Source organism: Argiope bruennichi, chromosome 7 (genome assembly GCF_947563725.1).
Source record: "Argiope bruennichi chromosome 7, qqArgBrue1.1, whole genome shotgun sequence".
NCBI classification, from domain to species: domain Eukaryota; kingdom Metazoa; phylum Arthropoda; class Arachnida; order Araneae; family Araneidae; genus Argiope; species Argiope bruennichi.
Window position 1 is genome coordinate 94,586,288 of NC_079157.1, and position 18,016 is coordinate 94,604,303.

Below are 18,016 nucleotides of genomic sequence, written 5' to 3' on the forward strand. Positions count from 1 at the left end.
TCTTCGAAATCATGCATGTCTCACAAATCACCAAATAGATTTTACTTAAATTGTAAAGCAGTTCATTTTAATGATTAATTTTATAAAAAAAAAGCAAATAAATTGCTTTTAATGCTTCCAGAATTCAATTCTTTCTGTTGAACGTGTAATGGAGGTTATCAAAATGGCAGTGAGTCGCATAGTAAACAGGTTTGATTTCTCTAAAAACAGGAGTTTCCAATCTGTGGATTGCGGAAATAAATACGAACAAATACTGTGTAATCGTTGCTATGTAATGATTTTTCCCTATGATGCTTTTGTAGTTATTGAGTTCACATGAACTCAAATAACCAGCCAGACAGACAGATTTTCTCATAATGTATTTCCTTCAAACTATGATAAAAATCTATAAATTCTGTCGTAGATTCATATACCAAATTCCATCCGTCCAGTTCCAAACATTTCTGAGTTATTGTCCTGACAGAGAGACATAAATAATGCTGAAAAGGGGGTTTTCAGACCCAGGAAAGTCTGAAGAGTGGAGATTCGTTAGAATCTCCAGTTAGAATTTTCTGACAATTACAATTCTTTCTCTTTGTATACTTTGTACACAAAAAAAGTTTTTTTATTTATTTTTATTTTTTTTAAAGTTGGAGCAGCAGTAAACCAGTTTCAGATAATTCGCTGTAGCGTTTTTGTTTAGTTTAGTTTAGTTATATTAACGTCCCGTAAAGCAACACTAGGGCTATTTTGGGACGGACCTCGTAATTTTGAACAGCGGTCAAATGGCGAGGACGAACCTGAGCTGACACCCCCCTCTCCGCACCACACCACCCCAGCGGGAGGGCGTTTGTCCTTGACGGATTTAACGTGACTCCCTTACACGACGGTTCCTCGGTGGAATCGGGTCTTGAAACTGAAACCCTACGGCTCACGAGCCGAGATCTTACCACCAGGCCACTGCGGTCCTTCGTTGTAGTGAGAAAGAAGCCTATCGTATTTTTCAAACTTTTGGTGTATAAAAAATCTCACAATTGCAGATAGTGCGTCTTTGGTGGAATCTGGTCTCGAACCCCCATTCTTCCGCTAATGAAGACGAGACTACTGCCCGTCATCTTAGCATCATTGCTATAGTTAGAAAATTTGGAAAATAAAATGTTTCCAGGGTACGATCCTTGTCGACTGACCTCGGTACAAACGGTCTACGATGATTTAATGATAAAATCTCAGCTTCGAGGCTGCAGGATTTCACGTTCGAAACAAGATTCTACTAAAGATCCGTTGTGTAGGCGCATGTTTTGTCCTTTGGTGGGTTCAAAATTAGGAAGTCTGTCCCGCAATAGCTCTCATGTATTACTTTCGAATGGAGCTTTAGACTAACTAAATCAAAACAAGATTAAACTGAGTATAAATTAATCGAATTCGTCTTTCTCATAGAATTTGAAAAGTTTGAAAACGCAAAACTAGTCTCATGAATGAATCATTTAATTGGGCAATCACTGTTTATAATGGAAATTTGAAGCAAAACTTTTGGTTTATCCGAAACATGATTCCTTTGGTATTCAGTAATGAACAATTTATAACCAATTTGACGACAAATAATTCATTTGGATATGTATATTTCTTGTATAATAATTCAATGTGAAATTTTTTAAAAAATTGTGCGTAATGATAAAATGATCCATTCTCTTAATTTAATATGGAACACTATAACTTACATTTCATGTAACTGCATTCTCTTTCTCAATTGCTAATGCAAAAATTCCGCATTTTAATCACATCTTTCCATTTTTTTCGTAGCTAATTAAATTGAAAAGAATTAAGAATCTGCATAGATGAAGATTTTACTAATGATTTTATCGTATTAAATAGACTAATGTCTTTTAATTGTTAATCAGCCTAAAATGTATTTCTCATTAAATGTGAAAACCTCTTCATTCAATACAAATAAGCTTTGCCAAACCGACAAGATTTTTGTTTCTGAAATTAGAAATTATTCTTCGAAAAACACGAAACGTGCCTGATTGGCTGTAAGTTTTATACATCTACTACGTTTTCTAACCCTTCACAGCCATTTGCTAATTTTTTGAAAATATTATGCTAATCAGTATTTTGACGTCACGAATGCTCGCGCATTCCATTTTCTCCTTATCTCTGGCATCGTTTTTCATGTGACTGCGAAGTTCGATTTGTTTGTGCTCGATTGTGATGTTACTTTTTTTTTTTGCATTCGATTCAGACGTATTCTTTCATTGAACATTGGATTCCTCTACTGCTTTCCGACATTTTAGATCTTGTGAAAATTCAAGTAAAAAAATACATTTATTTACAAATTTATTCAATTTAACGATGTCAGTGGAGCTTTGAGTCTCCTGTTTGTAGATCTAAAGTATTGGTAGAAAAAATGGTAATTTATGGAAACCCAAAGACTATGAAAGGGTGAAAACACAAATATCAAATGCGTATCTATAATGGAGCTACAAGTATTTCTAAATTGCTGTCGTTTTGGAGTTTTCTGTTATATTTCCGGTAAGTTCATGTTTACTCATTTAAGTAATATTTTTATTGCCATGTTCTTTAATAATTGAAGTAATATGCCTTATTGGTTTTAGTGCAGATTTGGGTACCTCTCAATTTCACGATAAAGCACTACTTTTGGTTTCTACAATGTTTTGTTTTCATTAAAGTTACTGTTGGGTTACCGATCAAAAATCCTCTTGGCTCCGATCTTGGCATAAAAAAAATCGTCAAAAAAATCAAGTAGCACCCAATTATAAACTTTTACTGCATTATTTTGTAATGTTAAGTATCAAATCTTGGCATAAAAAAAATCGTCAAAAAAATCAAGTAGCACCCAATTATAAACTTTTACTGCATTATTTTGTAATGTTAAGTATCAAACGCTGTTAAAGTTTATAATTGGGTGCCGCTTGATTTTTTGGCGATTTTTTTTTGACGCCAAGATTGGAGCAAAGCGGATTATCGGTCGGTAACCCAACATTAACATTAATGAAAACAAAACATTGTAGAAACCAGAAGTAGTGCTTCATCGCTGACATTTGTCGCCAATCGAAGAGGTACCCAAATCTACACTAGAACCTCAAATGCAAAATGAATATTTTGCTTGTGTATTAAGTTTTTTTTTATCCGGGAAATAATTTTTTTTTAAGGTGCAAATTCCGTTGAAGAGCAGAATTGCCCACTGATTGGCGCGATTTTCAAAATCGTTAACATGGAACGCTCTCGCATCTTCTAGAGTTTTAACTATCACAGTTATGTTTTTTAAAAAACGCACCCCCCACCCCCCCCCCAAAAAAATCGCTGCAAGCAGTGGTAGATTCTGCACTTTAACCCAATTTTTAGTTAATCGGCATTAAATATAAATTTTTATAAAATAGCAAAATATGAGTTATTATTCCTTTTGAAAAGGCTGTTGTTAATCGACATACAGATGCAAGGATATTTATAAATATTTCGACTCTGCTATGACTATTATAAATTTTAAATTAAAATGAAAATTTATTTTAAACTATTTTAAGATGGTATTTGTACATTTTTATGTAGCATTGAAAATGAATTTTAAAGTTAAATACATAATATATTAAATAAAATGTTAAATTAAAAAATATTGCAGATTTGAATGCTAATTATTCTTTTTTTAAATTTTATACTATTTATGTGTATACACATAGGTATTTAATTAAATATTTAATTGTGATCCAATGTGTCAATTGTCAATGATTATTAAATTAAGCTTTATGATTCGATTTAAATTCTTTAAATGCTTTTTCAGTTATATTTTAACATATGAAATAAGTTCGAAGTTTTCTTATTTTGAAACCTGTTGTATCTTTAAAGGAAGGAATACTTTCATGGATTATTCATCGATTAAGTATAATCGATTAATATAATAATCGCTAATATAATAATTATTTTGCATTATTTTAATATAATACCAGATAACTGTTCACTAGATTGATTTTCTATAAATAACTTCTTATAACTATTGCTTACCTCTCTTTTAACATTATCTCTTCTTCAAACAATTGCTTTATGCTCAAAAAATTGTTTACTTTTAGAATTCATTACTGTGTCACAGTTCGTAATTTAAAAAAAAAAATTAAAACCGTTATGATGTATTAGCACAAATTTTAACTTTCTTATGTAGTGCAAATGAAATGTAAAACAATCGACGATGTTTTCTTAATCAGTGCCGTTGTTTTTATAATTAAATTATTTTGAAAGTGAATTTTTCGATTGCCGTTAATCTCCATTTGGCGACATAGGTATCGAATGGCGCCAAGATGTCATTTTAAGACATTTAAAGCGCGAATTGTTTAAATTTTTTCTTAAATTTCTAGAACCAGATTCTCCTGTTATACCGATATTGAATTATGGCATTATTTATAAATTGTACTGAAATGTGTTTATTCTGTATGAAAATAAACTTTCACTTAGTAGTCGTTTAGACTGCATAAAATGCAATAATTTGGAACAATGGGAATACGACTTTGTTTTTGTAAAAATCATAGGTACGCATCGGGGTTTTTGTTTGTATAAACGTGTTCAGTTGGAGGCAATTTTATTGTAAAATTATTCTCAACGAATTTGTTGGTAGAAATTAATCGATGTCAGTCTTATAAAAGGGGAACTACCTAACTTAAGAATACGATAAAATTGCCAGACTTCACTTTTTTGTTTAAAAAAAAGAAAAGCAATAATCTGCCAAATATGGTAATTTAACTGTATTCTTTAGTTGATATTTGACGAGTTTTTATTTAGCACAATTTGGCAGAAAAAAAAAAATCTACCTTGTTCTTTCTTTAGTTCCGCCTGTTAACTCATTGTATTGAGAATTTGATTTTAAAAATACTTTTCGTTAAAAGACGTCTAACTTTTATTACACATACGGGATTACGTACTTATACAAGATTACGCGTAAAAAGAAATGTTTCATGTCGCAAATTATTTGATGTAAAATAAAGTTTAGCAATAAAATAATTTTAATTTTTTATGTTTAAAGTCAAATGATGTAAATTAAGCTTGATGAATACATAATGTGCATCTCATGAAAAATGTTTCTCGCTATCATTTTTGTAAATCCGTTCTTGTTGTACTCTCATATATAGTCGATGAAATTGAAATATTATCTAAAAATATCACGAATATATAGAGGGTCCACTCTAATCATGTCTAATGGGTACTTCCTGAACCGCTCGACGGGTACGTACTTCCCAATGGAAGAGGGCGGGGGATGTTTGAAATGACGTCAGGAATTATGTTTGAGTAAATGAAGAATCGTAAGGTCGAAAATTACTTTACTTAATATATTATTGAAAAATTACTAACGCTGAATTTTTAGACAATATCCGAGAACCGTTAAAGATAAAATTACATTTCTATTTGCAAAAATGCTTTAAATGACGTAAAAATTCTTTTACGTTGTTTAAGTCAGTAAATAGATATCCGAAAACTACTAATATAAAAATTTAGGTACTTTTCGGTTTAACGGCGACCAAAAAGTATCAAGAAAAAACTTCGTCCTTTTGTCGATTTTTTTGTAATATATAAAATAGGATAAAGTGAAGAATAGTGTGCTCCCGAGTTTGTCGCCAATATTGCAACCCATCGTAACGCTCTTCTAGCAACCCTATTGCTGTTTTGTTTACTACTTTTTCAATGGTTGAGTTGTACATAAACTACAACTATATTATGAAAAATGTTAAATTAAAAAAAATATCGATTAAAGATTTTAATTTTGTTCTTTATTATAATTAAAAGTTTATTAAATCAAGAAAGTTAAGTTTATAATTAAGTTATTTTCTTCTTTCTTATTTTTAATGTGAATACGAATAGAAAATATTTATTCTTTTGCAATTTTTAATTGTCAGTATGCGCTTTAAAAAATCGTCTGCATTCTCACTTTAAAAGACAGCCGCAATGGAATTCTTCGCAGTTCTCGTAATTCTTATTGGAGTTCTGACGGTTGGTTCCTTTCATAATTTGTTATATTGGGAGTATTTTGAACCTGTAGAATGGATGAAGGGCGAGTTAAATATATATATATATATATATATATATATATATATATATATATATATATATTACAGTGGCTCAAAAAATTGAGAGTACACCTTACTTTTATTTGATAAATCTGACTTTCAATATAAATAACACATTATTGAGATGAGCAAACATGTTTTTATTTTTACCCATAACAAATGGTTTAATTTAGAGTAAAAATAAAGAAAAATCAACGAAAAACTTCTAAATTGAAAAATTTTGGAAGCATTTTAAATAAACATACTCGGATTTTTGCCTAAAAAAATTGAGAATACACCAATGAAATTTTTGCAATATCAAGCATAGAAACAAAGTGTCACTGTAAAGTTGCATGTCTTTTGGTTCCTATAATGGCCTCTAAACGTCGTGGTACCGCTTCGACCAATTTTTGGCGGTATCTGAAGATATTTTATCCCATTCTTCTTGCAACACTTGTTTTAAATAGGTTTTGCTTTTAATTTTGTGTTTTTCAGCCACTTTTTCGAGTATGGCCCACAAATATTTGATGGCATTGATGTCGGGGTACTGTTGTAGTGTGTTTAACTGCTGTTTGCAATGAAAAGACACCATATTTCGACGTTATTTGCATTCTGTTTGGGATCGTTGCCCTACTGTAAAATAAAATTCCCATCTAAACCCAAATTTTTAGCACTTTCCTTTAGATTGCTGCGAGGTATATCCAAGTAAACCATGTTTATAATGACATCTATAAGAATTAAATTTCCAACCCCGGATGAAGCCGTGCAACCCGAATTCATGATTTAATCACCAGCATGTTTACCTATAGGACGTAAATTTTTGGATCAAAAGCAGTATTAGGCTTTCTCCATACAGTACGATGGCTGTCACTGCCAGAAATGCTGAGTTTTCTTCCATTAATTGATATAACTTTCAAAAGTAATTTCTCTTCAATTAATGAGTTTTTGCAAACTTTAAATGCTTTATCAGAATTTGCAAGCTGAGGAACGGTTTCTCTCTAACAATGTGACTTTTATATCCAGCTTGTCTGTCATTTCGCATAGTTTCAGCACTTACACTTTTGCCTATGATTTGAGAAGTTTCTGCAGCATATTGGAAGAACCATATGGTCACAGCAATTTAAAGGGAAGTGTTATAAATGTGGGTTTAAATGGAAATCCTCTTTCCCAGCAGGACAAGACCCAAACAGAATGCAAGTAATGTCAAAATATGGTGTCATTTTCATTGCAAACAGCAGTTACACACAGTACCCCGACATCAATGCCATCAAATATTCGTGGGCCATACTCTAAAAAGTGGCTCAAAAACACAAAATTAAAAGCAAAACCTATTTAAAACAAGTTTTGCAAGAAGAATGGGATAAAATATCTTCAGATACCGCCAAAAATGGGTCGAAGCGGTACCACGACGTTTAGAGGCCATTATAGGAGCCAAAAGACATACAACTTAAGAGTGACACTTTGTTTCTATGCGAGATATTGCAATAATTTCAGTGGTGTACTCTCAATTTTTTGAGGCAAAAATCTGAGTATGTTTATTTAAAATGCTTCCGAAATTTTTCAATTTAGAAGTTTTTTATTCATTTTTCTTTATTTTTACTTTAAATTAAACCATTTGTTACGGGTAAAAATAAAAAAAAAAATCCTTGTTTTTCTCGGTAATGAGTTATTTATATTGAAAGTCAGATTTATCAAATAAAAATAAGGCGTACTCTCAATTTTTTGAGCCACTGTATATAATTTTACTAGTTGATGAAGTTGGAAAAGGATTTTTGTTTGAAATTTTGTATGGAGAATGTTCCGATTGCTACTTTCTCAGTTTTTTTCTTTTCTTTTGGTTATAAACTGTTCCTGCACCTAATTATCCACACAGTCCTTGAGTTCAATGTGCTAGCGAAGCTACTAGGTTCCCACTCCCACTGCTAGCGAAGCCGTAAGATGTTTTTTTTAAGTTAAAAAATTCTGCCCGGTGCCTTCGGCATCTGTAGAAGGCACCGGGCAGTATGAAAAAAAAAATACTTATCAGTAAAAAGTTCTAATTATATGGCGGAAAATGGTAACCATAACTGTTCCGCGGAAGTATTTGTTTATTTTATCCGCCATCTTTATTGGTGACTTGGCATTGTTGCGCAGCAGTGTGCACACTATAATTCACTTTTACCAATTAATATGCTTTGGAGTATATTTTTATAATTTGGCGAAAATTTTTCTTGGTGCTTTTTGGTCGCCGTTAAACCGACAAGTACTTAAATTTTTAGTTTTTCTATCCTATTAGTCGTATTTAATATTTTTGGTACACTGATAGTTTAATCAAATTCCGAACTCCTGCATTTAAAACTGTTCTAGTCATGAAGTTTTGGATTCCATAATTTTAATCGCTTGATATACAATGACGTCCCAGAAATGTCCCATTCAATTCATGTACCATTGTGGAACTGTCACCGGCAGATGCAAAAGAAATGTTCATTACAATTACTATCCATTGTTCTTTATATATATTCTAATAATATTTAATCAGATTAATACATATAGCAATGCAAATTCGAAAATGTGCCGTTTCAAAATTTAGACATAATTCGTCACTTGAAAGAAATATTTTTCGAATGCATCAAATACCGTATTTCTATGTCGGAGATTAATCAATTAGCTCCACATGCAAGAACCCCCCGTTGCTTGACCATTTACCCTCGAGGTAGCCATTGAAATGGTTAATGACGTCTAATAGTAGTATTATATGTTTTATGGTATATTATATTAAGTGCTACAAATATAAACGGGATCTTGCATAAAAATTTAGATTTTCATCAAAAATTTGGATATTTTAGAATTCTCCTAATTTCTTGGATAATAAGCGTTTTCTGAAAAAAATCATTTGGATTTTTCTATTTAATGTCGAATAAATATGTGTTAAAAATATAAATTTTAAAAATGAATTTCTGAAAAACTTAATTTTTACAATCTTATTTGCGCCATGCATTGAAACATTTTGACAATTATGGGCAGTTGATAAATGATGTAAAAGAGCAAACACAATTTGTAAAGTGAGATTCGATTAAAACACGTACTAAGTGTGTTGAATAAGTGCCCTTTTAATCCTGAAAAATTAAAAGTGTATATAAATTCATTCTGCTTAAGAGTTTAATTAGTAAAAGGCAAAATCTAAGTTGAACAGCATGTCAGTAATTCGTTTTCTTTTTGTTTTGATGTTTATTTTATTGATACTTTTTTTTCACATATAAGTGAATAAACATTTGAAAGTTTTTAACTTTTTCAACAAAATTAATTTTAAAAGATCGATTTCTGAAGAATTCTGCATCTCAATTTTTTTCTATAAAAGCTGAGTATAGTCGTCCTACTAATTGTGTTATCCCTAAAGTACAATTTGTATATATTTTGTGATACAAATTACTATTAGAATCACTGTACGAATTTAAACTGTTCGTTGTTTCATTTTTAAATAAAATTTTTGCAAATAAATTTGTTTTCTTGCATAGTTCAAAACCTTTGCTGCGGCAGCTTTGTATCATAACGTACCAAAATCCATTTGACAAAACATTTCTTGGAGGGAAAAATCTGGTGAAATTTCTGCTTAGTTTTGAATCTAAAAACTGTTGAAGCAGCACTTTTGTAAAGTGAATAACGTTCCATCTGCTCAGTCAAATTATTGACGCAAAGCAGCTACGCTATGGTTAACTCCAGTGGAAGTAACCTCGACCTGAAGTTTGGATAGAATCTTAATAAAGCATCTTCCTATTGTGATGATTCATATATAGACATAATATTTTGCGTACTTTAAACAAACGAATGCCAGATGCTGGCCATGCAGAGCAGCTCATTTTAATTTGGAAATCGAACATAATGTAAAAATACAATTTATTCACCAGTTAAAACTGCTTTTACAGTTTTCTTGTCATGAATGGTTATTTATCCGTAGCATTGGTACACGAGATGCGAAGCAATGCAAGAAATCATTTCCCAAGTAGAGTTGGTAAGCTTGTAGAACAGGCTACTTTAGGTTGTGGTTTGCAGCAGTATATCCCATTTTACTCTAATGCAATAATACCATCAGATATTTGTTATGCCCCCTAGGAAGTTTTTAGAATTAAATCGTGCTTATCTGAAAATTAGGTAGGGTAATGGAAAAAATATGTAAATTAAATATAGAATCATTGAAATTATAACGAAATATTTAAGCAATTAATAAGAATAGGTCGTGAAAGTAGATGCATTTGCTATTTATCAGTTTTTTATTTACAAAGATTCACAAAAGAATTAATTTACAACATTATCTATATGTAAATTTTAATGAAATAACTGAAATCAAATATAAAATGAATTTTTTAAAATTATCTCATAGAAATTTTTCCTTGTAATTTAAGATTAGTTTGAAATTAAATGCAGACAAAAATTAGAATACTTCATATATCGAAAAACAGAACTATTATTGCATTTATGAAATATTTTAAGATATTCATTTTCATTACTTTTTTTCCTCTCGGTGTTCTATGCAATATTTTCTGCAAAAGATCGTGCAATGTTAAAACAAAACATTAAATGAAACACTTTCCACATTATACTTGGAAGATTAAAAAAAAAAAAAAATTGTAAAGATTAACCTTTTGCACTCGGATGATGAGTCTCGCTCACCATTCAAGACGGTGCATCCTTTTGATGTTTTATTTATTTATTTTTCAATTTTGATTGTTTAAAAATGCCTATAGAATGGTAAAAAAGATGTAGATTAATTTTTTCGGGGAACTAAACTTAAAACAATTGCATGTATATTTATTTTTCAGAGCAATAAACCGTTTTATTATGTGAATAATTATGAATCTAATTACTTTTCCGACTGCAAAAGATTAAATTTTTTTACTGTGCAACTTTGGTGTCAATTCCTTATTAATCCTTTTCTGAAGTAATCTTGTTTACATTTGTTTCTTCTCGAACTAATATAAGGTGAATGTCATTAATTTTAAATCTTTTTTACGGGCATCTAAACGAATTCATACGAAATTCTTACCATAGTTGAAATTATGGAGTTTTTTTTAGCATTTTCACTTGTTGGAGAAACGCATTTTCACAAATATCACTCAATTTTATTTCCGACTTCAAATCGCACCATATTACTTCCTCTTGCATTTTTCCTATATTTATCGTACAATTAAAATTTTTCTTTCGAAGGGTGTAGGAATTTTAAATCTGATTTCAAATTCAATTTTAACTTGTTTTCTGCAGATTCTTAATAAGCGCCATTTCTTTGAGCTAGATTAACATTCTCTGAAGTTAATTTTGAAACTTAAGGAAATCATAAATTTTTCGAACCGCTTGTGTTCTGGCTGCTACATAGCGCACTCGCAGTCCTTGATGTCCGTTCTATGTTACTACAAACAATAGCTGTATTTGTGACCTTGTACTGTGTTGATTCTCATTTCAATTCCCGTTTTCAGTTGAGTTGCAGATGGTTTGGAGCACAGCTGCAGCGTTTCGCATGTTATGAATTTGGAAAGGCAATGACTGGACGTTATTGGAGTCAGTTTGATATTCAAAAAATAACTTGTTAAAGTGATTTTTATTTCCTTTTTGGTTTGCACATTGGTAATGTTTTATAATGAAGCTGAAAATTTGCCGTATATGATCACTTTACACCCTTTAGTCATGTTTCAAGAATATATATTTTTTTCCCGTTTGAAGGTTTCAAAGATTCCAATTCATCTTTTGTTCTAAATCATTTTTTATAAATGCTAGGATTTTCTTATTGCAATTCTGTTTGTTATTAAAGCACTTCTGACGTAATTTGGTGGAAAATCATTATAAATATTATGAAAAGTGAATAAGGTGCTTAAATGAATATTAGCGTAGAATCTTTATTCAATTTTGTTTTGGTAGGAGCTGCCAACTAATAGAAAAAGCAGGATATTTAATTCAAATTCGACTAGTCCTTTCAATCCCAGTTAGTCAGAAATCGGGGCTGTTTCGGCAAATTCGCAACAATTGATCAATTAATCCTTATTCTTAGATTTCAATCGAGACTCATTTATCAATGCGAAACGCATTTCTTTTCATGCGCACATTTATATATATATATATATATATATAATTTTATTAAAGGCATCTGTTTTAAATGTGTTAAGAGTACGATGTACGTCGAAATCAAAATTTCACGTTTTCTGAGATTGTTTTGAATTTTCATGGAAATTTTATTATATTAGTCTAATGCTATTACAAAATTTTCACCTAAATTCACTACTAACTTTTCGAGTTTTTGGTAAAAAAGAAATGAAAAAATATTATAAAACTTGCATTGTTCCCTGCGTATTTAAAATGGATCATAAATCTATTTTTCAGATTTTCTTGGATATTTTTACATTTTAGAAATTTACAAAATATTTTTACAATTTTACATTTTTTTACAATTTTATTTACATTTTTACAATTTTACAAAATATTTTGCTTGCTTAACTTTATTGAAAACATAATTTTTACTTCAAAACTTCAATTCTTTCACTTTTGAATTTAAAAAAACACACATTGTACTAATATTTCTCAAAACCTTTACTAAAAAAAAAAAAAATTCTAAGATTCGTAATCTGTTTATGGAAATTATGTCATATGCTCATGCCGCATAGCAAAAGTTTCAGAGTTGTAACTAATAATGTGATGCACATGGAGTATTTTAAAATTCCAGCATTTGGAGGAAAACGAAATTGTCATACTGCTACTGTTTAAATTTAAACAAGTGGGAGTGGAATCCTAATCTTAATAAAAAAAAATAACTAATGTCTGGCAAATGAACAAAGATATAAAAATATTTTTCTTTTGTAAACGAATACTCACATTCTAACTATTCACAAAAAAATAAAAATAAAAAATTCGCAGTTTTAGTCGATTTTTCACAATGTTGTCCTTAACTGAGGGATTTGGATATATGGCGTCCTTAAGCAATGCAAGCCAGGAAGCCTTTCTTTTATTAAGGTAGTCAATTTAATTCCACACTTCAGTTCATCTTTAACATACAAATGATTTATTATAGGTTGATATTTTTTAAATCCACTCAGTTTGAGGAATAGTATTTTTTCAATTCCTACTATTAGTTCACTCTATCTATATAAATATATATATCTTGTTCAAATTTTCAATCGTTAATAAAATACTTTTTATTCATCCACTCAGGTTCAAATACAATTTTTAAACTTGTAATGGATGATACTTGATGTTAATAGTTTTTTGAAATATTTCATTAGTTATTAAATTTAATTTTTAATACTTTAAATAGTTTTAGCAGTTTGTAATGAAAATTGAAATCACCAGGCAGTAGCTCAATTGGTAAAATGCAAGGATTTCAGTATTTTTCATGTGAAGGTGAGGACCGCGAGTTCAATTCTTGCGAAAGTAGGAATCGACTTAAAAATTTTTTATATTACTTGTTTATATATGTATTATGACTTCAGACTTTGACATCCGCGCTTGAGCCCGATATTATTTAAGCAGGTGTTCGGTTTTAATAAATATAAAAATTAAGTGAATGGGATGAAACACTTGGGAAATTGATCAGTTATATTTGATAAAGTATATTCTCTTAATGTTTTATCATTTGCAGAATTTTTCAATTTATTTAGCAAGAAGGAAAATTAGTTTTTAAATGTATACACTTTCGCTCGCTCTCTCATTCTGTCGATTTTAGGCACCTACCTAGTTTGCTTTGTTTTAAATCTGCTACTGTTTATATTAATCCTTTGAAATCGGATGGCTTCTCACAGGTACCACTCGATAGTGCAGTATTTTGATGTTTTAATATTTTTTTAAATTTTGATTGTTAAAATTGCTTAAGAGTGTTACGATGTTGATTAATTTTTCGGAGGAATTCAAATTAAAACATATTTTTCAGAGCATTAAAAAGGTCCTAGTATTAAGTGAATTATGCATCGAATTACTTTCGGTGTGCAAAGGGTTAAATGCCCTGTTATGTCTTTTATCCAGATAATCTAAACCTCACTTTAAGAAAACTTTGTGGATTGTTTAACTTTTACTTGTATGGAATAATGCAATGAAACAACATCCAAAAAAATGGTTGACACTAATGGAATCGCCTTGTATTTTGTTTATATTTTATTTTAGACATGGTCTCGCCTTCCAAAGTCCAAAATTTCAGATTCGAAACCAGATTTCATGAAATATTCAGTGGACATGTAGGTCTAGCGCACATTAATTTTGAGGTAGATTATTAAACTTCCTCTCGCTGATGTAGCGAAGAAGTTAAAGCTTGCGATAAAATTTTTAACGATTATTTTGATTCTCTACTTTTGTTACTGAGGGAAGTGAAAGATGGAGCATGTGTTTGGTAATTAAAATCCTCCACCAAAATCATTTACCAGTCACATTGGATATTGGGAAGTTATAGAAATTTCACCGAATCTACCAATCCTTTTACATCAGTGTATTAAGATATCGCTTGTTAGCCAAATGTTGAAAGAATTAAAAAAGAAAAGTGTTAAAAAAAATTGCACGATCCACACGATGTTTCATGCAATCCACAGTTGAAGTCTTACAATTGTATACTTTAAAATTCTATCCAGGAATATCTTAACATACCAAACTAAAATTTCAAAAACAATATGGACAAATAAATTTTTATCACAGCGAGATTTATTTAGGTAGGGATTGAACTCTTAAGTGCAAATATTTCTATATCAAATTATTATTCGTGCATCGAATAACTATTTATCTAAAAATTTAAATTGCTGTTCAGATTTTAATATTCAATTTATAATCAGTATCAGTTTTAATCAGTATTTCAGTTGTGCCTTTGGTGGTTATTTGAATCAATGCACCTTTTCAAATCATAAAATTTCATTTAATTACATAGCATAAAACAATTGCATCACTAACGCTTTAATGTGCAATAATGCCTCATGATCGTATAAATTCCATTTTAATCATTTTGTGTTATAATTTTAGTTTCTGTTTTATTATATCCAAGATAATTTAAGCGTTAGCTTTGATTTTTTCCCCCTGAAATCGGAAGCATTTGCTTTTTACTCATAATTCATTTTTTTCAGATATTTGTTCTTTTGTGGCCTCATCCTTCCTGCTCGCTCGTCATTTCCTCTCTCCATCAATGTGAGTACTATTCCAATTCCTTTACTCAACATTTAAAAAAAATTATTCTGTATGAAATTGGCTTCATGAATTTGAGTTCGTAATATTTTTGCTTTAATGAAGTGTTTATTTTAAGTGATCACTTGCTTTAAATACTGAGATATACTGAGGGGGTAATACTTTTAATACTGATAAGCTAATACTGAGGGGGCGATGTCAGACTTCGTTTTGAAAAGTTTTATGCAAGAGTAAAAACCTACGAAACCTGAAGAGCTGGCAGGAGAATAAAACATACCTGAAGTAGTTATTGTCTAGTTGTAAGAACTTTTTTTTTTGCTTTCTCATATATGAAGTAGACAAAAGAAAAGTATTGTAATCGGGAAAAATTTTAAACTCGATATTTTGATGAGTCTCCGCCCTTTAGACTTCCACGAGCCCGAAAAGCACATTTTTGGAGTTATGGTTGTCTGTCTGAACAGGATAATTAATAAGCGCTTTGAATTAAACGAATGAAATTTGGCATGCAGTCTCTGTACTAATTTTTTTTATATTTGATAAATTTCGAATTAAATTCATTCATTGAATATGTCATTGGATATGCCTGAATGCAAATAATCACGATAACTATTAACACATAATGAGCTAGATGGATAAAATTTTGTAGGTGAACCCAAGTGGAAACTAAAGTTTAAATTTTTATCAGATCCTTCTCCGTATGTTCGATTTGTGTAGTCATTTGCATATTAATTTGATAACTGAAAAACACGACGTCGAAAATTTTATGATAATTTTTTACTAAAATTGCAGTTTTGTGTTAAATTTTCATTTCGCTATCGGTCAAAACAAGGCTAAAATACTTAGCCGGATTTCTTTATTACACAATGAATCCCGAAAGTTTCGTATGTGAGGATTCGGGATATAAAAATACTACAGTTATTGGCATACTGGAGTGGGGAGGGGGTAGCACAGGAGTATGGGTGAAGGTTTAGGAAATGTCTCTTCTGCTAGTTGGATGAGAGGGTAGTAGGTTCGAGGTGGAATCTGCTGAATATTTGTGGCAGATATCAAGTATCTTTTTGAAGGTTGATCTGATGATGATAAAATATATTTAAGAATTAAATTTTGTCATGTGGAAAATTTTAAAGCATGAAGTATAATAGTTTCCATTTGACTTCTCATAATAATATAGTCCATCTGCATCAATCCTGGGGATTTGTTCGTAAATTACGAATGATGAAAAAAGATATTCGGTATTTTGAAGAAACTCTCGAAAGCTTAACTAACTGCTAGTTGAAATAATGAAGTATAGTATTATTAGGGATTGCAATACCGGACCAAAATTTCAATACCGGTATTCGGTATTCTTTAAATTTTAATACCGGGATACCGGTTTTAATACCGGTATTAGAAATTTTAGAAAAAGAAAGAAAACACAAGTGTTTCTTTGTTTTATTTGTCAGTTTTGTTAGAGAGTGTAAATATCATAAAAAATAATTTCTAACTTATAAATTACTAGCCGCCTTTGGCGACCAGCCGGTTCGCCAATCTTAATGTTCGTTAAAATTTTAATAATTAAATATTTTATGCAATTTCTACTTTAATAGCTTCTTCATCAAAATGTTTTAAAACTTCAAATTTTGATTATCATATAACTCATTAATAATATTATAAAGGCCTTCAGTCATAACGTAATATGTATCTCTCTCATTTTCTGTTAGCACCCGTAGAATTTATGCTTCAAATTAAAGTGGAAAGAATTTATCTTCAATTAATATAATAATATTTTTTACTGAAACAAAGCATTTTTTTATAATCTGATTACTGCAAATAGAGTCACTCAGCGTTTAAACTTTATGGGCACTAAAGAATATCTTTTTTAATTTATGTAATATCTCAAGAGTTGGTCAACAAAATTTTCTTAGATTCATTATGAGCAGATCGATTAATTAACAATGTTTAAATTTAAATGCATCAAACACTAAGAAAATAAAACGAATCGTTTAAAACAAATGGTTGAAAACAGGTTTTAAAAAAACTACTTAAAAAACGATGTACTTAAAACTATAAGCATATACAAAAAATATATAACTAACATAAATACAATTTACTTACAAAAGCATGCAACTAACCCAAAAATAATTTAAATCATCCATTGATAACGTTGTCATGGCAACAATCAGAACAGAATGCGCATGCGTGAATTTTCTTCTCCGGTTACGTAACGCAAATACGTGATTTTTTCTACGCCAGTTGGGGTAACGCTATGCGGATTAGAAATTTTTAATTTCCTTTATTCTGTTTTATTTTAATTCAAAAGTACTTCAGAATGAATCTGAAAGATTGATTCATTAACAATGTTTAATTTTAAATGCATCAAACATTAAGAAAATAGACAGAACCGATTGAAATAATCCGCCGAAAAATGTTAACCCTAGCCTCATTACTGTTGGGAGAAAAAAAAACTGAAGCCTTTCTCGTTTGGCGCTGGGGATAATGGAAGATTTTTTTGGCGGAAAAGTTGGCGGTGGGGAAAATGGAAGATTTTTTTGGCGGGAAAGTTAGTTTTTAATTAATAATTAAAATTCTAATTAAAAATTCGAAAAAAGAAACCCCAGGTGCACATTTCCAACCTCCAAGGTATACATGTACCAAATTTCGTAGCTGTATGTCAAACGGTCTGGCCTGTAGAGCGCCAACACACACACACACACACACACACACACACACACACACACACACACACACACACACACACACACACACACACACACACACACACACACACACATTGAGCTTTATTATAAGTATAGATAACAGTATATAATCACAAAAAAGTAAAAAAAACATCTTATTTATTTAAAACGCAAAAAAAGTGTAAATACCACTTTTCAGTCTGTGGT